The 20,905-nt window shown below is 42.2% G+C and overlaps 1 protein-coding gene across 3 annotated transcripts in view; it reads left to right on the top strand.

Annotated features, from left to right (window-relative positions):
* Positions 1-20,905, top strand: part of CHST3 (carbohydrate sulfotransferase 3) — a 206,093-nt gene that overhangs the window by 123,116 nt on the left and 62,072 nt on the right. For 2 of the 3 annotated variants that reach the window (XM_075348963.1, XM_075348965.1), the window contains one exon: positions 664-717. The gene's annotated coding sequence lies outside the window, so the exon portion shown is untranslated. Of the gene's footprint in view, positions 1-451; positions 512-663; positions 718-20,905 lie in introns of those variants that run through there. The other variant, XM_075348964.1, reaches the window with a different exon arrangement.

Here is a 20,905-nt window from a genome sequence, read left to right as displayed (position 1 = left end):
TAGGCCTATGTATGGGGACTTTTGGCCATCAGGCTTTGTTCTCCTAATAGTTGGAGGTCCTAGAACTCAGCATCTTTGCTAATACATTTTTGTACTTATACAGTATGATGGTGTTCCCAAGCACCAGCATGTAAGTAGCCCATTCTGCTGGCTTTAAAGCTGAGGTATTCCAGCAATGTCAGTCAGTGACTGTACACACCTTCCACTACTGCATGTGATCTAGGAATGTATAATCTTTATGTAATAGAGTCATCTCCCTGGACTCAGTGCATTACAGGAACCAAGTGTAGTTCTTTCGATCTGGCGTTACATTAGTAATTTAGGTAAACACCATCCTAACAGTAAAGTGCATCATAAATAATAATCTTGCTTCAAAAAATAAGTTGACTGTCATGAAGCTGCAAACACACACAAAGCTTTTAGAAATCATTAATATTGAGTGGCCAATAGAGTTTGCATCATATTCATAAGAGGAAAGCGACGGCAGCGAGCTCTACTGATAAGGCAGGAAGTATGGTTTCAACGTCAGCCCAGTGACTATTTTTATGCTGAATGGTTTTGCTTTACTCTGTATAGGAACTTGCTGTTTGGCAGAAACATTGAATTTGAGACTTGCAGCTGTATGGGCTCTGGTGACCTCTCTTTTTTTTCTTGCAATTTCAGGTGCATTTTTCCCATGTCAAGCATAGAAGAGTGAAATTACAGCTCTCGTAAAAGGTATGTAAATTTTAATTCCATTTAATCGTTAAGAAATTTATGGTGCAGATATTACGGCTCACACACTCTTACAATTGAAACTACTCACGTCAGCAAGGCAGCAAAAAACTATGTCTCATATATAGCAACTAGTGCAGAAATAGTGCATGCTTGCCTATAATATAACTCTACGCAGCATCTGATTGGTCGCTCGTGTTATAATTTGGATGATACGTTAATCAGATGATACTTTTCTGAAAACTGTACTGTTTGTGTGCGCGTTACCTAATCTGGGCTTTATTGTCATTTCCATGACTTGCCCCCAACACCCAAAATTCACTATTTGTAGAGTAACAGGTGTAAGCAAAAATTTGGGATAACTGACACTTTTGGCTTGTTTTGTAGCTGCTTGCCTGTAAAATAAGGTTGATCAGCTATGTTGATGAACTTTGAATGCTTTTTTCTCTATTGTTTATGTTTTTAAGCAATATATCGATATAGATCACTGTCACATGCTGCAAACCATTTTGTTTCAGGCCTCTTGGGGTCCTGTCATGTGAAAGCCATACTTAATTGCATAAGTTATGGAATGTTATTTGTTTATATTTTTATTGGATAGTCTTGTTTTATAAATTACCTAGATATATTGATTGCATCTATTTCCAAGATGCATTGCCACTGAAGAAATCAAATGGTAAAGTGACTTACAACAAGACCTTATGGGCCAGAATAAAAGCTAGTGGTTACTCTTCTGCCCATTATCAAGTGGGCTCTGATTTCCAGTTGATTTTTATGCTAGGAAAAAAAAATAATGAGGTGCTTTGGTTGTTGCTGAGCTCAACATAAGGATTTAAAGGGAATCTGTCATCAGGTTTTTGCTATTTTATCTGAGCACAGGATAATGTAGAGGCAGAGACTCTAAATCCAACAATGCTTCACTTACTAGACTGCATGCCATGGTTCTGATAATCTCCTGATGATAAAACTGTGATAATTATCATTAGAGGACTAGTTGGGCTGCTGCCTTGTAGTCATCCATGAGCTCTATATAACCCCGCCTCCACCACTGATTGGCAGCTATATACCTATGCATAGTACACACACACAAAGCTGCCAATCAGCATTGGTGGAGGAGTTATACAGAGCTCAGAAGTCAGAGAAATGCTAAATCTGCAGAAGACTAAAACATTTTTAAATCAAAACTGCAACTACCAGCAAAGTAAGGGACCCATCGGGTCTCTGTTTCTACATTATCCTGCTCTCAGATGGGGGAGTAAAAACCTGGTGACGGATTCCATTTAAAGCATATTTGTTATCAGATTTCACAATACAAGCCACATACAGTACATCACTAGATAGATTTAACCTGGATGTACTTTTAAAAATATCATATTAGTTATATAACCCTTTATGAAAACTGTAGCTCAATTCCCTCTCACGTAGCCTGATTGACAGGTCCTCAATGTGCCTCCTGCTTTTGAGATCTCATTCTCCTGGGATCAACCTGCAGATGTCAGTCATTTGGACTTGTGAACTATTCAATTTCATATCTTAATACTTTTACCTTAATATTAAGATAAAATGTTCACCTGCATATTAAGATTTTACAGCCATTCTAACATGAATAAATACACGAACCTCATCAGGTGTAATCATACGTACACTTTAATAATGTGCATAGATTGTACAGTCCCTGACAAAAGTTCTGTTGCTTATCCATGTTATGTAAATAAAAGCTTATAACCTGACTTTAAATTCATCCATTGGTTTCATAAATTACTCTTTTGAAAACTGAAACCCTCCCAAATTTGGTTTAGGTTATGAAAATAAAGTTGCTGCAAAGCTGAAATATTGATCATTTAATGAACACAGAAAGGTCAGATTTTGGCAAGACAAAAGTTTTGTTGCCCACAGAAAGTAATGTGAAATTCAAACAAATAATTAACTTTTAATACAAAGATATGTTGTATAACATTGGTGAATGAAGTTGTGGTGCTATTAGAGCCATATTTAATATTTTGTGTGACTTCCATGAGCATGAAGGACTGCATCCATGTGGTTCAACAATGATTCATACAATTTATTGATGAAGTTATCAGAATTAGCATGCCTCCCAGAGTTCATCTAGATTCTTTGGTTTTGTCTTCTAAGCTTCCTCTTTCATCCTACCCCAAAGATGCTCAATGATGTTTATGTCTGGTGACTGGGCTGGTCAGTCCTTGAGCACCTTGATCTTCTTTGCCAGGAGGAACTTTGTTGTAGCGATGGATATATGAGATGGAGCACCACCCTGCTGCAGAATTTGACCCTTTTATGATTGGGAATGTAAGAGGTAGCTAACACTTCTTGATATTTTAGGCTATTGATATTGCCTTCCACTTTACAAATGTTTTGCATACCCCCATACTGAATGTAACCCAAGACCATGATCTTTCAACCACCAAACTAACTGTTTTCTGGATCCATATGGACTCCAGTAGGTCTCTTGCAGTATTTGCTGTGGCTGTGGTGTAATTCAACTGAAGATTCATCAGAGAAATCCACTTTCTGCCACTTTTCCAGCGTTCATCTGTTTCTCAGGCTGTGGGACTTGGCAAATGCCATACGGTTTTTTAACTGCCTTTTGATTAGTGCTGGCTTCTGGGCATTGATTCAACCATGGAGGCCATTTCGAGACAGAATCCTACAAACTGTTCTAGTTGACACAGGGACTTGAGGTGACGAGGCCTTTTGGAGCTCTGCTGCAGTGAAGAGGGGCTGGCTTTGGATTTTCTAACCAACAAACGTTCCTCCTGAGCAGTTGTCTTGCGGGATCTGCCGGATTTGGGCTTGAGACAAATTAAAGGTTCCAGCCACCTCTGCAGTGGATCTGGTCTTCAGCCTCTTGATAATCAAGTGTTGGTCGCAGGGTGGATTTTTGGCATGCTGTTAGAAGTCAAGTTGCAGTTCACGTGAAGGTCTGGGGTGCTGGGTTTCTTTTTATACACACCCACTAATTAACCGATCATTTAGTGAGCACAGGTGAGGATGTAAACTAGGATTGGGTGCATTATATGACAAGGCGACAAAACTTTTGTCTTGCCAAAATCTGACCTTTCTGTGTTTATTAAATGATCAATATTTCAGCTTTGCAGCAACTGTATTTTCATAACCTAAACCAAATTTGGGAGGGTTTCAGCTTTCAAAAGAGTAATTTATGAAACCAATAGATGATTTAAAGTCAGGTTATAAGCTTTTATTTACATAACATGGATAAGTGACAAAACGTTTGTCAGGGACTGTACTACATAGATTGAATTCTATAGAGATCAACATTATAGCCAATAGATAATGCCCTGAATATGTAGAAATCTTGAGCCTGATTTCCTCTGATTGATCATATTTGCTAATACAAAAGATAGTCTAAAATACCGGTGCCACAGTATCAAGTGAGGAAGGGCAATCAAACGAAAAATATTGATTTACAGTTAATTACACACTATTCCTAAAGGTGGGTAATGCTTTTATATAGTGCCAGTCACACAGTTGTGTAGTGGACCATACTGGTTAGTAGCCTTTTGGTCTCACTCAGATTTGATTAAATTAACTCCCCAGTAGTGATGACTGAGCACTACAATGCTTGGTTGCTTGGTTCTCTTAAGGAGCAATTGAACACTTGGATGGGTGCGACTTGTGTACTGACTATAATGCAAGACAATGGGAAATGCTATCATTTTTCCCAGAAGATCTTCCAAAACAATGCTCGAGTTCCCCATTGACTTCCATTATACTAGGTACACAAGTTGAGCTCGTCCGAGCGTTCAACTGCTCGTAATGAATACCGAGCACCTGAGCATGGTAGTGTCCTCTCATCACTAGTTATGAGCACTGAGCACCCGAGCATGGTAGTGCTCATTCATCACTAGTTACGAGTACAGACTACCTGAGCATGGTAGTGCTCATTCATCACTAGTTACGAGTACAGAGCACCTGAGAATGGTAGTGCTCATTCATCACTAGTTACGAGTACAGACTACCTGAGCATGGTAGTGCTCATTCATCACTAGTTACGAGTACAGAGCACCTGAGCATGGTAGTGCTCATTCATCACTAGTTACGAATACAGAGCACCTGAGCATGGTAGTGCTCATTCATCACTAGTTACGAGTACAGACTACCTGAGCATGGTAGTGCTCATTCATCACTAGTTACGAGTACAGAGCACCTGAGCATGGTAGTGCTCATTCATCACTAGTTACGAGTACAGACTACCTGAGCATGGTAGTGCTCATTCATCACTAGTTACGAGTACAGAGCACCTGAGCATGGTAGTGCTCATTCATCACTAGTTACGAGTACAGACTACCTGAGCATGGTAGTGCTCATTCATCACTAGTTACGAGTACTGAGCACCTGAGCATGGTAGTGCTCGCTCATCGCTAGCTACCAGTATTGAGCACCCAAGCATGGGAGTGCTCGCTCATCACTACTAACCACCAGTTTGTAAATACAATGCTATTGGAATTGGTAGCTGTGAGGTTGACCTAAGCATCTTAAGGCCGCTTTACACGCAGTGATCTCGCTAGCGAGATTGCTAGTGTGTGTACCCGCCCCCGTCAGTTGTGCGTCACGGGCAAATCGCTGCCTGTGGTGCACAACATCGCTCGGACCCGTCACACTACTTACCTGCCTAGCGACGTCACTGTCAACGGCGAACCACCTCCTTTCTAAGGGGGTGGTTCGTTCGGCATCACAGCGACGTCACTAAGCGGCCGCCCAATAGAAGCGGAGGGGGCAGAGATGAGCGGGACGAACATCCCGCCCACCTTCTTCCTTCCTCATTGCGGGCGGCCGCAGGTACGATGTGGTTCCTCGTTCCTGCGGTGTCACACATAGCGATGTGTGCTGCCGCAGGAACGACGAACAACCTGCGTCCTGAAACAGCAACGATATTTTGGAACTGGACAGCGTGTCAACGATCAACGATAAGGTGAGTATTTTTGATCGTTAGCGGTCGCTCATATGTGTCACACGCAACGACATCGCTAACGAGAATGGACGTGCGTCACGAATTCCGTGACCCCCAACGACTTTGCGTTAGTGATGTCGTTGCGTGTAAAGCAGCCTTTAGTCAATCATTTTTAGCTTTCAGGATCAGTTATGTTTGATTTCAGTATGCTCAGTCCTTTTTTCTTGTAGAAGACAAGAATTACAAGATGTATTTAGCACAAAAAAATAAACTGGTTGATAAATTGATTAGAGGATGCATGTTTGTAGGGGTATTTATTTTCCTGATTTAAAGGGAATTTATCATTAGAAAATTATTCATTGTTTATGTCATCTTGTTGTGTTAGATGTTTTTTTTCGCACTCTTTTTTACATATCACAATCAATAAAAAATAGAAATCTTGCAATTTTCATATTGGAGCTGTGACTTTTTTTATCCTTTTTTCAGGAAACAACACCTTTTGAGCTTGTGCAAAAGTCATTGTGAAGGGTCAGGGAGCAGGGTCAGCTGTGACATCACTTATTGTGGATCCTTTATTATCAGCTGTGTATAGAGATGTTACTTGTCATTTTAATCCCACCACTGCTAAGGAGATACCCTAGAAAGTCCTCCTGGAAAAAAAAACAGGAAGTACTAGTCTAAAAAAGCCCCAGTGGCCAGTGTAAAAATTGCATGCTTATATTTTTTTTAAATTTATAAAGATTGTGATGTGGAAAAAAATTACAACATAAAAAAAAAATTGAAGAAACATTACTTGATTTGAACTATAGGATACAGTGATATGCAAATGTTTGGGCACTCATGGTCAGAATTACTGTTATTGTGAACAGTTAAGCAAGTTGAAAATAAAATGTTCATTAAAAGGCATAAAGTTAATATTGACACATTTCTATTGTAATTAGGCAAATTATTTTTTAATCTTTTACATTTTAAAAATTACAAAAAGGAAAATGGGCAGATGCAACAGTTTGGACACCCTTGTACACTTGGGTACTCAGAAGACTTTCACCAAGGTTGTAGATGTTAATTAGCCTGTTAGGGTTATGGTTTTGTTCCCTATCATCATTAGGAAAGGCCAGCTTTGTAAAAATACAACCTCCTTTAACCTTGTGCAAAAATCAACAGCCATGGGTTCTTCTCTTTAGCTGCCCAGCACTCTGAAAATGAAAATGATGGAGGCCCATAAAGCAGGATAAGACTATAAGAAGATATCAAAGCCTTTTAAGTTGCACTTTCCTCAGTTAAAAATGTAATTAAGAAATGTCAGTTAACAGGAACAGTGGAGATCAAGATAAGGTCTGGAAGACCAAGCAAAATTTCAGTGAGAGATATTCTACTGTTCAAAGACACCTGCGCAAATATGGCCTTGATGGAAGTCATCAAAAAAAACAAAACTCTCCTGCTTCCTCACCATAAAACTTAGCATCAGATGTATACAAAAAAAGAATCTAAACAAGCCTGATGTATTTTGGAAACAAGTCCCATAGATCGGTTGTCATGTCCCCACCGGAGTCCGCTCCTGTGACTTCTGCTCCGATCACCAGGCGACGCTGTGTTCCCGCCATGGATAGTGCTGGTGATGGGAGAGGAGTTGGTGCCAGTGGCTCTGGTGGGCGCAGGCTCCGCTCATGCACTAAGCTGGGTTTCACTGGGATCTGCAGTACCACTGGCTGACTGTAGGTGCTATGTGTCTCCCAGCTGAAGTTGCCATCATTCAGCTGCAGCCAATGGGAAGACACCACACCCTTCTTATTTCCCCTCCTGTCTGCTGACCACTGCCAGAGATAGTTCTGTATTCCTGGTTCCTGTTCTGTTTGTATAGTGATTCCCGTGCTCTGACCTCTGCTTGTTTTCTGACTACCCTCCTGCCTGTCGTTTTTGTACCTGGCTACCAGTCCCGGATTTGACCTCTGCTTTGTTTCCTCATTATGCCCTTGCCTGATGATTCTGTTCCTGTATTGCATTTCCTGTTTTTTGACACTGCCTGACTACCACGGACTACAGCCTACCAAAGATGGTGATCTCTGGGGCTCTGTGTAATTCCAAATCCCTGTATAGGGGTTAAGGGGTTGTAGAGTTCTCGGGGTACTGCTTTGTGAGCGGCTTTCCTCTAGCCTCCATTTACAGCCAGTCTGAGTCTGTGGCTCCAGGCAGGCGTTACACCGGTGAGATTAAAACAGAATTCTTTGGCCACATTGATCAAAGATATGTGTGGAGAAAAAAGGTCACTAGAGTTGAGCGCGGTTCGCGGTTCTCCAGTTCGCGGTTCGAGTGATTTTTGGGCTGTTCTAGATAGAACTAGAACTCGAGCTTTTTTGCTAAAATTCGATAGTTCTAGATACGTTCGAGAATGGTTCTAGCAGCAAAAAGCAGGGCTTTTTACAGCTACAGTGTGCAGGAGCCATCGCTGGCAGCCTGCCAGAAGCTGGTAACCAAGATAAACATCGGGTATCCAAGCAAAGCTCTTTGGTTAGGAACCCGATGTTTATCCTAGTTACGTGCAGGAAGCCCACACTTCCCCGCTCACCTGGCTCCGCCCCCTCCTGCCCGCGGCATGTACACACGTACACACACACACACACACACACACGCTCTGCACACACACTCTGCACACATGGTCCCGCTCGGCTTACCTGCGGTGATGAAGTCCCGCCATCTCGACCTCAGCGCTGTCACTGTCCTCCATGGCCGCCGCTTGTCACATCACCTTCTCTCGTTTCCGACCCGAGACTGACTAGCGGTGACGTCATGGGCCTCTCGCGATACTTGGCTGTGAAGGCGATGGTCATTGAACTCAGTGACAGGTGCTGTCAGTGTGCTGGAGATCAGCGCAGGTAATGTACCTCGCTGACAGCAGCACTTGTCATGCCATGTAGTGACCTGGGCTGACCCATTGATGTTAGCTCAGGTCACTGCACTGCTCTCCCAGCCAATGGGGAACATTCTGCTCTTCATTGACTGGGACAGTGTGGATCGTCATGGCAACCCCTTGGATTACACCAGACCTGGATTTGTTTTTCTTTCTAATAAATTGGTTAAAGAGGGAATGTTTTGGGGAGTGTTTTTTCAAATAAAAATGTGTTTGTTGTCTATTTTTTTTTATTACTGACTGGGTTGGTGATGTCGGGTATCTGATAGACGCCTGACCTCACCAACCCCAGGGCTTGATGCCAGGTGACATTACACATCTGGTATTAACCCCATATATTACCCCGTTTGCCACCGCACCAGGGCGCGGGATGAGCTGGGGCGAAGCACCAGGATTGGCGCATCTAGTGGATGCGCCACTTCTGGGGCGGCTGCGGCCTGCTATTTTTAGGCTGGGGAGAGTCCAATAACCATGGACCTCCCTAGTCTGAGAATATCAGACCCCAGCTGTCTGCTTTACCTTGGCTGGTGATCCAATTTTGGGGGGACCCCTACGTGTTTTTTTTTTAAATTATTTATTTAATTTAAAATAACAGCGTGGGGTGCCCTCAGTTTTGGATTACCAGCCAAGGTGAGGTTGCCAGCTGTGGTCTGCAGGCTGCAGCCGTCTGCTTTACCCTAGCTGGCTACAAAACTAGGGGGAACCCTACGTCATTTTTTTTTTTCATTTTTTTGGCTAAATACAAAGCTAAGCACCCATTAGTGCCACATGAAAGGCACCAAAGGGTGCAAAATTACAAAATGCAGGAGAGTGGGACATTATGTGTCTTTCTGCCATTATAATGACAGAAAAGACTGATATGAAGTGCACAAGCACAAGAAAATCACCAGAGCGCTCTACGCTGTGAAAAGCAGTAGAAAATGGCACTGGAGTGAACATGTGACCGCCTCATGTAGGATGAAGCTATGGATCCTGGGTAAATTTATGCATTTACCCTCCTTGAGTTTTTTTGCAGTACACAAAAAAAAGGAAGGCACACGGATGACAAACAGATGACATACGGACCGTCTACGGAACGGAAACGGATGCCAAACGGATGCACCCGTGAAAAAAAACGGACTGTTTTTTGCAGACCGCAAAAATGGATCGGTCGTGTTAATGTAGCCTTATTCTGATCTGCCGTTTATAAACAGCAGGCAGAAATAAGTGAATAACGCCCCCCGGCGTCAGAAAATCTCCGGGGTTTCAGGGCTAGCTGAGACCCTGGAGATCATGATTCAGGACGGTTTTTCCGGTCCCCGCTCACGTGATCACAGGTTTACATCGTACACCGATGATCACGTTACAGTAAATGACAGCGCCGGTAAAAAATTATTTATCTCCCATCTGGCATGAACAAACACTTCTCCACTTCTTCTCCACTTCTTCTCCACTTCTTCACTTCTCCACTTTTTCTCCACTTTTTCTCCATTTTTTCTCCACTTTTTCTCCACTTTTTCTCCACTTTTTCTCCATTTTTTCTCCACTTCTCCACTTTTTCTCCACTTTTTCTCCACTTTTTCTCCATTTTTTCTCCACTTCTCCACTTTTTCTCCACTTTTTCTCCATTTTTTCTCCACTTTTTCTCCACTTTTTCTCCACTTTTTCTCCACTTTTTCTCCACTTTTTCTCCATTTTTTCTCCACTTTTTCTCCATTTTTTCTCCATTTTTTCTCCACTTTTTCTCCACTTTTTCTCCATTTTTTTCTCCACTTTTTCTCCACCTTTTCTCCACTTTTTCTCCACTTTTTCTCCACTTTTTCTCCACTTTTTCTCCACTGTTTCTCCATTTTTTCTCCACTTTTTCTCCACCTTTTCTCCACTTTTTCTCCACTTTTTCTACATTTTTTTCCACTTTTTCTCCACTTTCTCTCCACTTTTTCTCCACTTTTTCTCCACTTTTTCTCCACTTTTTCTCCACCTTTTCTCCACTTTTTCTCCACTTTTTCTACATTTTTTCTCCACTTTTTCTCCACTTTTCTCCACTTTTTCTCCACTTTCTCTCCACTTTTTCTCCACTTTTTCTCCACTTTTTCTCCACCTTTTCTCCACTTTTTCTCCACTTTTTCTCCACTTTTTCTCCACCTTTTCTCCACTTTTTCTCCACTTTTTCTACATTTTTTCTCCACTTTTTCTCCACTTTTTCTTCACTTTTTCTCCACTTTTTCTCCACTTTTTCTACATTTTTTCTCCATTTTTTCTCCACTTTTTCTCCACTTTTTCTCCATTTTTTCTCCACTTCTCCACTTTTTCTCCACTTTTTCTCCATTTTTTTCTCCACTTTTTCTCCACTTTTTCTCCACTTTTTCTCCATTTTTTCTCCATTTTTTCTCCACTTTTTCTCCACTTCTCCACTTTTTCTCCATTTCTTCTCCACTTTTTCTCCACTTCTTCTCCACTTTTTCTCCACTTTTTCTCCATTTTTTCTCCACTTTTTCTCCACTTTTTCTCCACTTTTTCTCCACTTTTTCTCCACTTCTTCTCCACTTCTTCTCCACTTTTTCTCCACCTTTTCTCCACTTTTTCTCCATTTTTTCTCCACTTTTTCTCCATTTTTTTCTCCATTTTTTCTTCACATTTTCTCCACTTTTTCTCCACTTTTTCTCCGTTCTTTTTCTATGGTCGGTCTACCCATTAGCTTTGCCATGCATAGTGTAGCTCTACACCTACTGCACATGTTACTTAATGATTGACATCTCTTTCGTACCAGAGCTGTCTAAGCCTACTCTGACCCCATATTTGTCATTACTATATTGTCCTTGTACTGTATTATGACATTTGTATCATGTGTTTCATTTCTTGCTGTGTTGCAATTTTTTTGCTGCATTCCATCTGTACCTCTACATTGTTCGAGTTTATGTTATTGTTCTTTCACTCTTATGTGATACTGATTATTGTCATTTTTCATGATTACATGCAGATAAGTCCAATCTGACGAAGGCTCATGCCGAAACGTCATTTGTAACTTGTTTTGGACAAAAACATATATGCTTATGAAAACATTTTTTTTCTTAATACGGATCAATAAAGAGTGATTTTGCATTACTATCCGTTGTGACTTACTGACTTAGTCTGGGAGATTTAGAGTGCCGAGGTTACTCACTAATTTTATCTATTATTACCTCTGAGCACCTATATACCAGTGAGCAGAGCTTCCTCTACAGTAGTTCTCCTGATTAGGCATGCCCTTACCTCATGAGCAGGGCATTGCAGCTTTGGTAGCAACCATTACGACATGGACTCTGCTGCTGTGGACCCGGGGAGAGTGAGTGCAGATTCATTGCACCCACACTCCTCACATGAAGGGTCCGCACTCCTAGAAAATGGGGGATACGTTCCTTGAGTGTCTCCCCCCATATTCTAGATGGTCCAGAGTTGTCGTGGGACCCCTTTATTTTTTTCTTACAATAAATTGGTGAAAGAGGAAATGTTTTGGGGACTGTTTTTTCAAATAAATTTCTTTTGTCGATTTTTTTTTTTTGTTAGTACTGACAGTTTATGATGTTGGGTATCTAATAGACGCCATGACATCACAAACTGCTGGGCTTGATGTCAGGTGACTTTACAGCTAGTATCAACCCGATTTATTACCCCATTTGCCACTGCACCAGGGCACGGGATGAGCTGGGGTGAAGTGCCAGGATTGGCGCATCTAGTGGATGCGCCACGTCTGGGGTGCCTGCGGCCTGCTATTTTTAGGCTGTGAAGGCCCAATAACTATGGACCTTCCCACCCTGAGAATACCAGACCACAGCTGTCCGCTTTACCTTGGCTGGTGATCCAATTTGGGGGGGACCCTACTTTTATTGTGTAATTATTAATATTTATAAAATAATTAAAAAATAGAGCCTGAGGGGACCTCCACATTGGATCCCCAACCACGGTAAAGCTGCCAGCTGTGGTTTTCAGGCTACAGCCGTCTGCTTTACCCTAGCTGGCTATCAAAAATGGGGGGACCCAACGTCATTTTTTTTTAACTATTTTTTAAATAGAAATTAATGGGCTTCCCTGTATTTTGATTGCCAACCAAGGTAACGGCAGGCAGATGGGGGTGGCAACCCATAGCTGTCTGCTTTATCTGCGCTGAGAATCAAAAATACCATGGAGCGCTACGTCATTTTTTTAAAGATTTATTTTTACAGCACTGTGATGTCCAGCAATCAAAATACAGGGAAGCCCATTTTGTTTTTAGTTATTTAAATAAATAATTAAAAAAATATATATATGGGCTCCCGCTGCATTTTTTGTATTGCTAGCTAAGGGTAATTCAAGCAGCTACTGGCTGCTAACCCCCACTGCTTGGTGTTACCTTCACTGGCAATGGAAAATCTAGGGAAGCATTTTTTATTTTTTTGCCAAAAAACTACAAAAAAAGGACGTGAGCTTCGCCATATTTTTGTATGCTAGCCAGGTATAGCAGGCAGGTGCTGGAAGAGTTGGATACAGTGCCAGAAGATGGCGCTTCTATGAAAGTGCCATTTTCTGAGGCGGCTGCAAACTGCAATTCGCAGCAGTGGGGCCCAGAAAGCTCAGGCCAACCTGTGCTGCGGATTCCAATCCCCAGCTGCCTAGTTGTACCTGGCTGGAGACAAAAATGGGGCGAAGCCTACGTCATTTGTTTTCTAAGTATTTCATGAAATTCATGAAATAATAAAAAAAGGGCTTCCCTTAATTTTTGGTTCCCAGCCGGGTACAAATATGCAACTGGGGGTTGGGGGCAGCCGTACCTGCCTGCTGTACCTGGCTAGCATACAAAAATATGGCGAAGCCCACATAATTTTTTCAGGGGGCAAAAAACTTCTGCATACAGTCCTGGATGGAGTATGCTGAGCCTTGTAGTTCTGCAGCTGCTGTCTGTCTGTATGGAGAAGAGCAGACAGCAGCTGCAGAACTACAAGGCTCAGCATACTCCATCCAGGACTGTATGCAGAAGTTTTTTGTCCACCAAAAAAATGACGTGGGCTTCGCCTTTTTTTTGTATGCTAGCCAGGTACAGCAGGCAGCCACGGGCTGCCTCCAACCCCCAGTTGCCTATTTGTACCCGGCTGGGAACCAAAAATATAGGGAAGCCCTTTTTTTTAATTATTTCACTTATTTCATGAAATAATTAAAAAACAAATGACGTGGGCTTTGCCCCATTTTTGTGTCCAGCCAGGTACAACTAGGCATCTGGGGATTGGAATCCACAGCACAGGTTAGCCCGAGGTTTCTGGGCGCCTCTGCTGCGAATTGCAGTCCGCAGCCGCCCCAGAAAATGGCGCTCTCATAGAAGCGCCATCATCTGGCGCTGTATCCAACTCTTCCAACAGCCCTGGAGCCGGGTGGCTTGTTGGGTAATCATGAGTTAATACTGGCTTTGTTTTACTAGCCAGTATTAAGCCAGAGATTCTTAATGTCAGGCACGTTTGACCCGGCCATTAAGAATCTCCAATAAAGGGTTAAAAAAAGACACCACACAGAGAAAAAATACTTTAATAGAAATAAATACACAGACACATTAGAGACTCCATCTTTATTACCCCCTGTCAGCCCTCCACGATCCTGCTCTTCTGTCTTTCTCGTTCAACAAATGCAGCTCTGCTACATCACTGCTGCATGGGGGAAGACGATGCTTCCCGTGGAGCATTCACTCCGTGAAAGCTGCACGAGAAGCAGCATGCAGCCTTCACTCCATGAGTGATCAGTGCTGCTAGCGGTAACAGCGGTAACGCTGACAGACGCGTTACCATAGCAACGGTGCTCCCGGAGCCGCGGTTAGCGGTGACGTCACCGCTAACTGCGTTGCTGTGGCATTGGTGATCTCCGTTAATGACCGGCTGTGTCAGCCGGTCCCTGACGGAACGGGGAGTCGACCGTGTGCTAGAGCATGTCGCCGGTACACGGCGATACACAAATGTGCACCGTGTACCGGAGAGATGCACTCGCAGGTCCTACATGACGCGTCATAGTCATGTGACCAGTCTGTAGCCAATGAGATAATAGCCACGTGACTGGTCACATGGCTATTTTGACGTCATGATAGGTCCTGCATCTCTGCTGGCAGTGCCGGTCACCGGGAGGATTCAGCGATCATCGGATGGAATAGCGGCAGGAGACAGAGTGCAGGAGGGATCGCGGGGACCGGTAAGTGTTATGGCAATGTTTATTAACTGTATGTGTACATTTATAATGCATTTTTATGTGTTTGTGATTGCCTCCCATTATAGCCTATTGGTTCGAGTTCGGTTCGTCGAACGTTCGACGAACCAAACTTGAACGGGAGATCCGTTCGGCGAACCGACCTCGAGCCGAACCGCGACCGGTTCACTCATCTCTAAAGGTCACAGAATTGCAGGTAAATAACATATCACTAAACTTGCATGGGGGCGGATCAATTATGCTTTGGAGTTGTGTTGCAGCCAATGGAGCAAGGTACATTTCACAGGTATAGGGAAGAATGGATTCAATAAAATTTCAACACATTTTTCATACAAATATAACCATTTCAATAATCAAAAACTCTGATTTTAGTCACTGTGATAAACTTACAGTTCAAATAATCCCCAATAAAATGCAGGCAATACACACCAAATGAAGGGATAGTGACCAAGATAGCAGTATGCCAATAAAATAATAAACTTTATTGAAAAAATGTATTAAAACCAAGTCATGCAATTATTATCCAGTGCAGAATATAGACAGATGTATTCCTTATTAGCAGCAGATATACAGGTATATAAAGTGCAAAGTGCAAAGAACGACCACTTATGCTATCAAACGGATAGAACTTTATAATATACAATATAAGATCATATATAATGTGCTTGTGCCCTGGTGTCATGTTGGCATAATGCCTTGTGCAGCCATTCAAAATGACCTGTGTAAGAACCGGTAAAATAAATGAGCGGTATATAGAAAATGTATGTAAGAGCTCGCTACCTTGGTAGATGGTCTGGTGATTCTGCATGCTGCAAACCCCGACGCGCATTTCATGTGTTAAGTCTTCCTCAGGGGGAGCTAATCATTATCAATCATTATCATTATATCATAATCTTATACTGTGAAAGTTCTATTTGTTTGGTAGTATAAGTGGTCGGTGTTTGCACTTTATATACCTGTCTATCTAGTGCTAATAGGGAATATCTGTCTATATTGTGCACTGGATAATAATTTGCATGACTTGGTTTTAATATATTTTTTCAATAAAGTTTGTTATTTTATTGCCATATATCTGTCTTGTTCACTAACTCTTCATTTGGTGTACTGTTTATTGCCTGCACTTTATTGGGGATTTTTTGATCTGTAAACATAACCATTTGTAAAAAAAAATCAAGTTGAAAAAGTATGGCTTCTACAAATGAATAATGATCGTAAACACACATATAAATCCAATATAGACTAACTCAAAATGCGCAACTTGAAAGTTTTACAATGACTCTCAAAGTTCCTTGATCTGAATATCATTGAAAATCTGTGGCTAAACCTCAATAGAGCAGTGCATGCAAGACGAGCCAGGAATCTGACAGAACTGGAAGACTTTTCCAAGGAAGAATGGATGAAAATCCCATAAACAAGAACTGAAACACTCTTGGCTGGCTTCAAAAAGTGTTTACAAAGGGGGTGCTACTAGGTACTAACCATGAAAGGTGCCCAAACTTTTGCATAGGCCTATTTTCCTTATTTATTAATCTTAAAATGTAAAACATTAAATTCTTTTTTTTTTGCCTAAAATACAAAGGAAATGTGTCATCTTTAACTGTATGCCTTTTAGAAATCATTTAATATTCAATTTTCTTAACTGTTCACAATAACAGCAATTTTGATCAGGGGTGCCCAAACTTTTGCATGCCACGCTATATTCTGATTATAGCTTCCCTATTAGATCACAGAGCTTTGACAATGGACATCATATGTGTCAATTATCCAAGCCAAGAACTAGAGTATTGTATCTTACAATTATCACCAACAATTATTTTGCATCAAGTTTAAAGTGTGACTAATATTACCATGAAATTAAGTGTTCCTTGTCTGAATAGATTTGCAGTGACTCCTAACAATAGAGCAGAGGTCGATCATGCAACCTACAACTGCATTCATTATCAATGGGAATGTCAGAGATAGCTATATGCCTTAGACAATGTGGGGCACTGATCCTTTCAGACAGGGCACTGCAGAGCCTTGTTCTTGGGATTAATGGTGACTAGTGATGGGTGGACTCGCAGACACCCGTAATCGGCAGGTCAAACCGGGTTAAAAAAACCCCCCTGGTTTGGACCCGGAATTAATCCCAGATGTCTGGCCGGACAATGGACCCCATATAAGTATATGGGGACCAGAATCTGACGCTTTTGAATGGTGGTAGAAGGGATAGGAAGATTGGATCAGGTACATTATACTTACCAAGTCTCCGCGCGGCTCTAATGCTAATTGCAGGGCCACTCTTTATCCTTTATACAGATTCACTGCTTCACACGCCCACCTGCAGTACCCATGTCTCTGATTGGTTGCAGTCAGACGCGGCCTCACCCTGTGTGACAGGATGTCTGACTGCAACCAATCAGAAATGCTGTGTGTACATTAGTGTTGAGCGAGTAGTTAACTATTCGTACTCGCTATGCTGTTAACGAGTATTGTCCGCTACTCGCACCTTCGTTACGAGTAGTGGGCACAATGTAAGTTAATGGGAAATACTAGTTAAGTAATGAGTAACCCAAAAGCCATACTTTTCGTGCGAGTAGTGAATAGTACGGCTTTCTGGTTACTCGCTACTTAGTGAGTATTTCTCATTGACTTACATTGCGCCCGCTACTCGTAACAAATATGCGAGTAGCGGACTGTACTCGCTAACAGCATAGCGAGTATGAATAGTTAACTACTCCTCAACAATAGTGTGCAACTCCATTGCTGTAAAAATAAATAAAAAAATTGGCATGGGGTCTACTCTATATTATGATACCCACAGATAAAGCATACAGCTACAGCCCTCAACTGTGCACTTATTTTGGCTGTTTATCAAAATTAAAGGAACTGCATGTGACTTTTTTAATTATTTCAATAAATAATTTTAAAAAACGGTGTGCGATCCTCTCACTTTTGATACCTAGCCATGATAAAGCCAACAGCTAGGAGCTGATATTCTCAGGCTGGGTAGGCCCATGCATATTGGGCCCCCCAACCTAAAAATAGCATCTTGCAGCCACCCAGGATTATCGCATTCATTAGATGTGACAATCCCAAAACTTTACCTGGCTCATCCCAATTGCCCTGGTGCAGTGGCAATTGAGGTAACAAGGGGTTAATAACAGCTCATAGCTGCCATCAAGCCCTAGATTAGTAATGGGATGCGTCTATGAGACCCGCCCATTACTAAACTGTAAATGAAAAGAAATATACACCAATACCAAAAAAATCTTTTATTTGAAATATAATATATAAAAAAACCTCACCCTCAATCACCCCTTTATTAATCCATTAAACACCCAGGTGTGACGAAATTCACATGATGTCCTACGACAATTCCAGCTCTGCTACATCTGAAGTGACAGCGGGCGGCCATAGAACATGACCACTGCTATGAGCTTCAGGCAGAGAATGCGGTGAAGTCCCTATGGTTATTTGCATTCACAGCTGGAGGCTGCACCTGTGATCGCATTTAACCTCACCTGAGGTCACTCGGTTCAATGAGGTCACCTGAGGTCAGTTTACTTGCAATCACAGGTGGTGGACCGTGGGAACCTAGGAGGAGGATCCAGCTTCCAGATAGTAGTAAAATTCTTTTAAACTTTATTTCCAGCTTGGGCTTGACAAAGAACACAGGCTGTGTTCGAAACGAGTTGCCACGCTGGGGCTTCCTGACCTGTACTGTACCCTATTTTTATCATTGGAAATAAAGTTTGAAAGAATTTTATCACTATCCGGAAGCTGGATCCTCCTCCTTTTATCCTCTTCAACTGCAGCACATTCAGAGTGTTTTGATCCGTGCATGCTGCACCTCCCAACAGATGAGCTTGATACCTCTGCTTTTTCCGACCGTGGGAACCTCCAGCAAATAATCTGAGTGACATGACCGCTCATTGCGTGGCTCAGTCTCTGCCTGAAGCTCACAGCGGGCGATCATGTTCTATGGCCTCGAACTGTCACTTCAGATATAATCGGGCTGGAATCATCGTGGGACTTCGTGTGCATAACGTCGGACCTGGGTGTTTGGGGGGTAAACAAATGGGTGAAAGAGGGTGGGGGTTTTTATATTTTATTTCAAATGAAGGATATTTTTGTTTGTGTTTATTTCTTTTCATTTACAGATTAGTAATGAGGGGTCTCATAGATGCTTCCTATTACTAATCTAGGGCTTAGTGGAATTTGTGAGCTATTACTAACCCGTTATTACCTTGATTGCTACCGCACCAGGGCAATCATGATGAGGTGGGTACAGTTCTGGGATTGTCGGATCAAATGGATGCAACAATCCTGGGCGGCTGCAGGCTGCGATTTTTATGCTGGGGAGGCCCCAATAACCATAGGCCTCCCCAGCCTGAGAATAGTAGCTCCAAGCTGTCAACTTTATCATGGCTGGGTATCAAAATTGGGGGGGTGTGCAAGCCGATTTTTTTAAATTATTTATTTAAATAATTTTAAAAAAGTTGCATGCGGTTGGTTTTATTTTGGTACACAGCCAAGGACCGCTCATCACTAATGGTGACCCATCTAGCTATCAGTAAGCCTATTTTGTGAATAGGTGATAGCTTCTTAACTTTAAAATCCCTTCATATCATATATAATTTAAAAAATTCTATACACATTTTTTAAAAACAATGATTTAACACTTACTAATTCACTGCATTAGGTTTATATGCTCATTTGCTAGTTTTGCATACAATGTTTATTTCCTGTGTTTGTGATGCGTGGTAAGCTGAACCTGTGGTATTCTCACATCTCCTTTTAACTCCTTTATGTGAGCATCACATGCCTCTACTCTTCTCACCATCCCCACTCCTATTTGCCCATAACCATACCCTCTCTGTCTCTGGAGTTTCACATACTGACAGCAGAGTGCAGAATCCTGCAGAGCAGTTTCTTGGTATATTGTCTGTGAAGACAGGTAATAATTACAAAACTACCTTAGGCTCCCTAGACACATCCATGTTTCCAACACGTGTGGTGTCTATTTTCACACGTACTGGAGAGACGTTCACACACATACTCAAAATCTTTTTTGATCTTCACACCTCCATGTTTTCACAGGGAACATGTGTCTGTGTGATCCACAGGGAGGCGTGTCCATTTCTTACCATCACAAGGGATAAAAAAGGGTCAATAGAAGTCTAAGGCTATGTGCACACGCTGCGTTTTTTTGACGCTGCGTTTTTGTGCGTTTTTGGCCGCTAAAAACGCACAAAAACGCACCTGCGTTGAAAAAACGCGGCAAAAAACGCACGCGTTTTGCCGCGATTTGGTGCGTTTTTTTGCTGCGTTTTGCTGCGTTTTTGCTCACTGCGTCCTTATGCGTTTTTTATCAGTGAACAAAAAAAAAAAAAGGTCTGATGTCATTTCCTTCTTCAATGTGTTCTTCATTCTCCACTAGTGTATGCAGAAGAGCAGACAGCTGCAGAACTACAAGGCTCAGCATCCTCGATCCAATAGTGTATGCAGGACAGCAGACAGCAGCTGTCGAACTACAAGGCTCAGCATCCTCCATCCAATAGTGTATGCAGGAGAGCAGACAGCAGCTGTCGAACTACAAGGCTCAGCATCCTCCTTCCAGGACTGTATGCAGGATTTCTCTGCCCCCCCCAAAAAAAAAAATGACGTGGGCTTCGCCATATTTTTGTATGCTAGCCGGGTACAGCAGGCAGGTACGGGCTTCCCCCAACCCCCAGCTGCCTATTTGTACCCGGCTGGGAACCAAAAATATAGGGAAGCCCTTTTTTTTTTAAATTATTTCATGAATTTCATGAAATAATTTTAAAAAAAAAATGACGTGAGCTTCGCCCCATTTTTGAGTCCAGCCGGGTACAACTAGGCAGCTGGGGATTGGAATCCACAGTGCAGGGTGCCCATGCTTTCTGGGCACCCCCGCTGTGAATTGCAGTCCCGCAGCCACCCCAGAAAATGGCGCTTTCATAGAAGCGCCATCTTCTGGCGCTGTATCCAACTCTTCCGGCTGCCCTGATGCCGGGTGGCTAGCCAGGTAATAATGGAGTTAGGGCTAGCTGTATATTATCAGCTAGCCCTAAGCCCGAAATTCATGGTGTCACGCCAATATTAGACATGGCCACCATGAATTTCTAGTAAAGATAAAAAAAAAACACAACACAGAAAAATATTTTTATTAGAAA

This window comes from Anomaloglossus baeobatrachus, chromosome 5 (genome assembly GCF_048569485.1).
Source record: "Anomaloglossus baeobatrachus isolate aAnoBae1 chromosome 5, aAnoBae1.hap1, whole genome shotgun sequence".
NCBI lineage: Eukaryota > Metazoa > Chordata > Amphibia > Anura > Aromobatidae > Anomaloglossus > Anomaloglossus baeobatrachus.
Note: the sequence above shows the minus strand (reverse complement) of the source record. Positions and strands in the feature narration are given on the sequence as shown.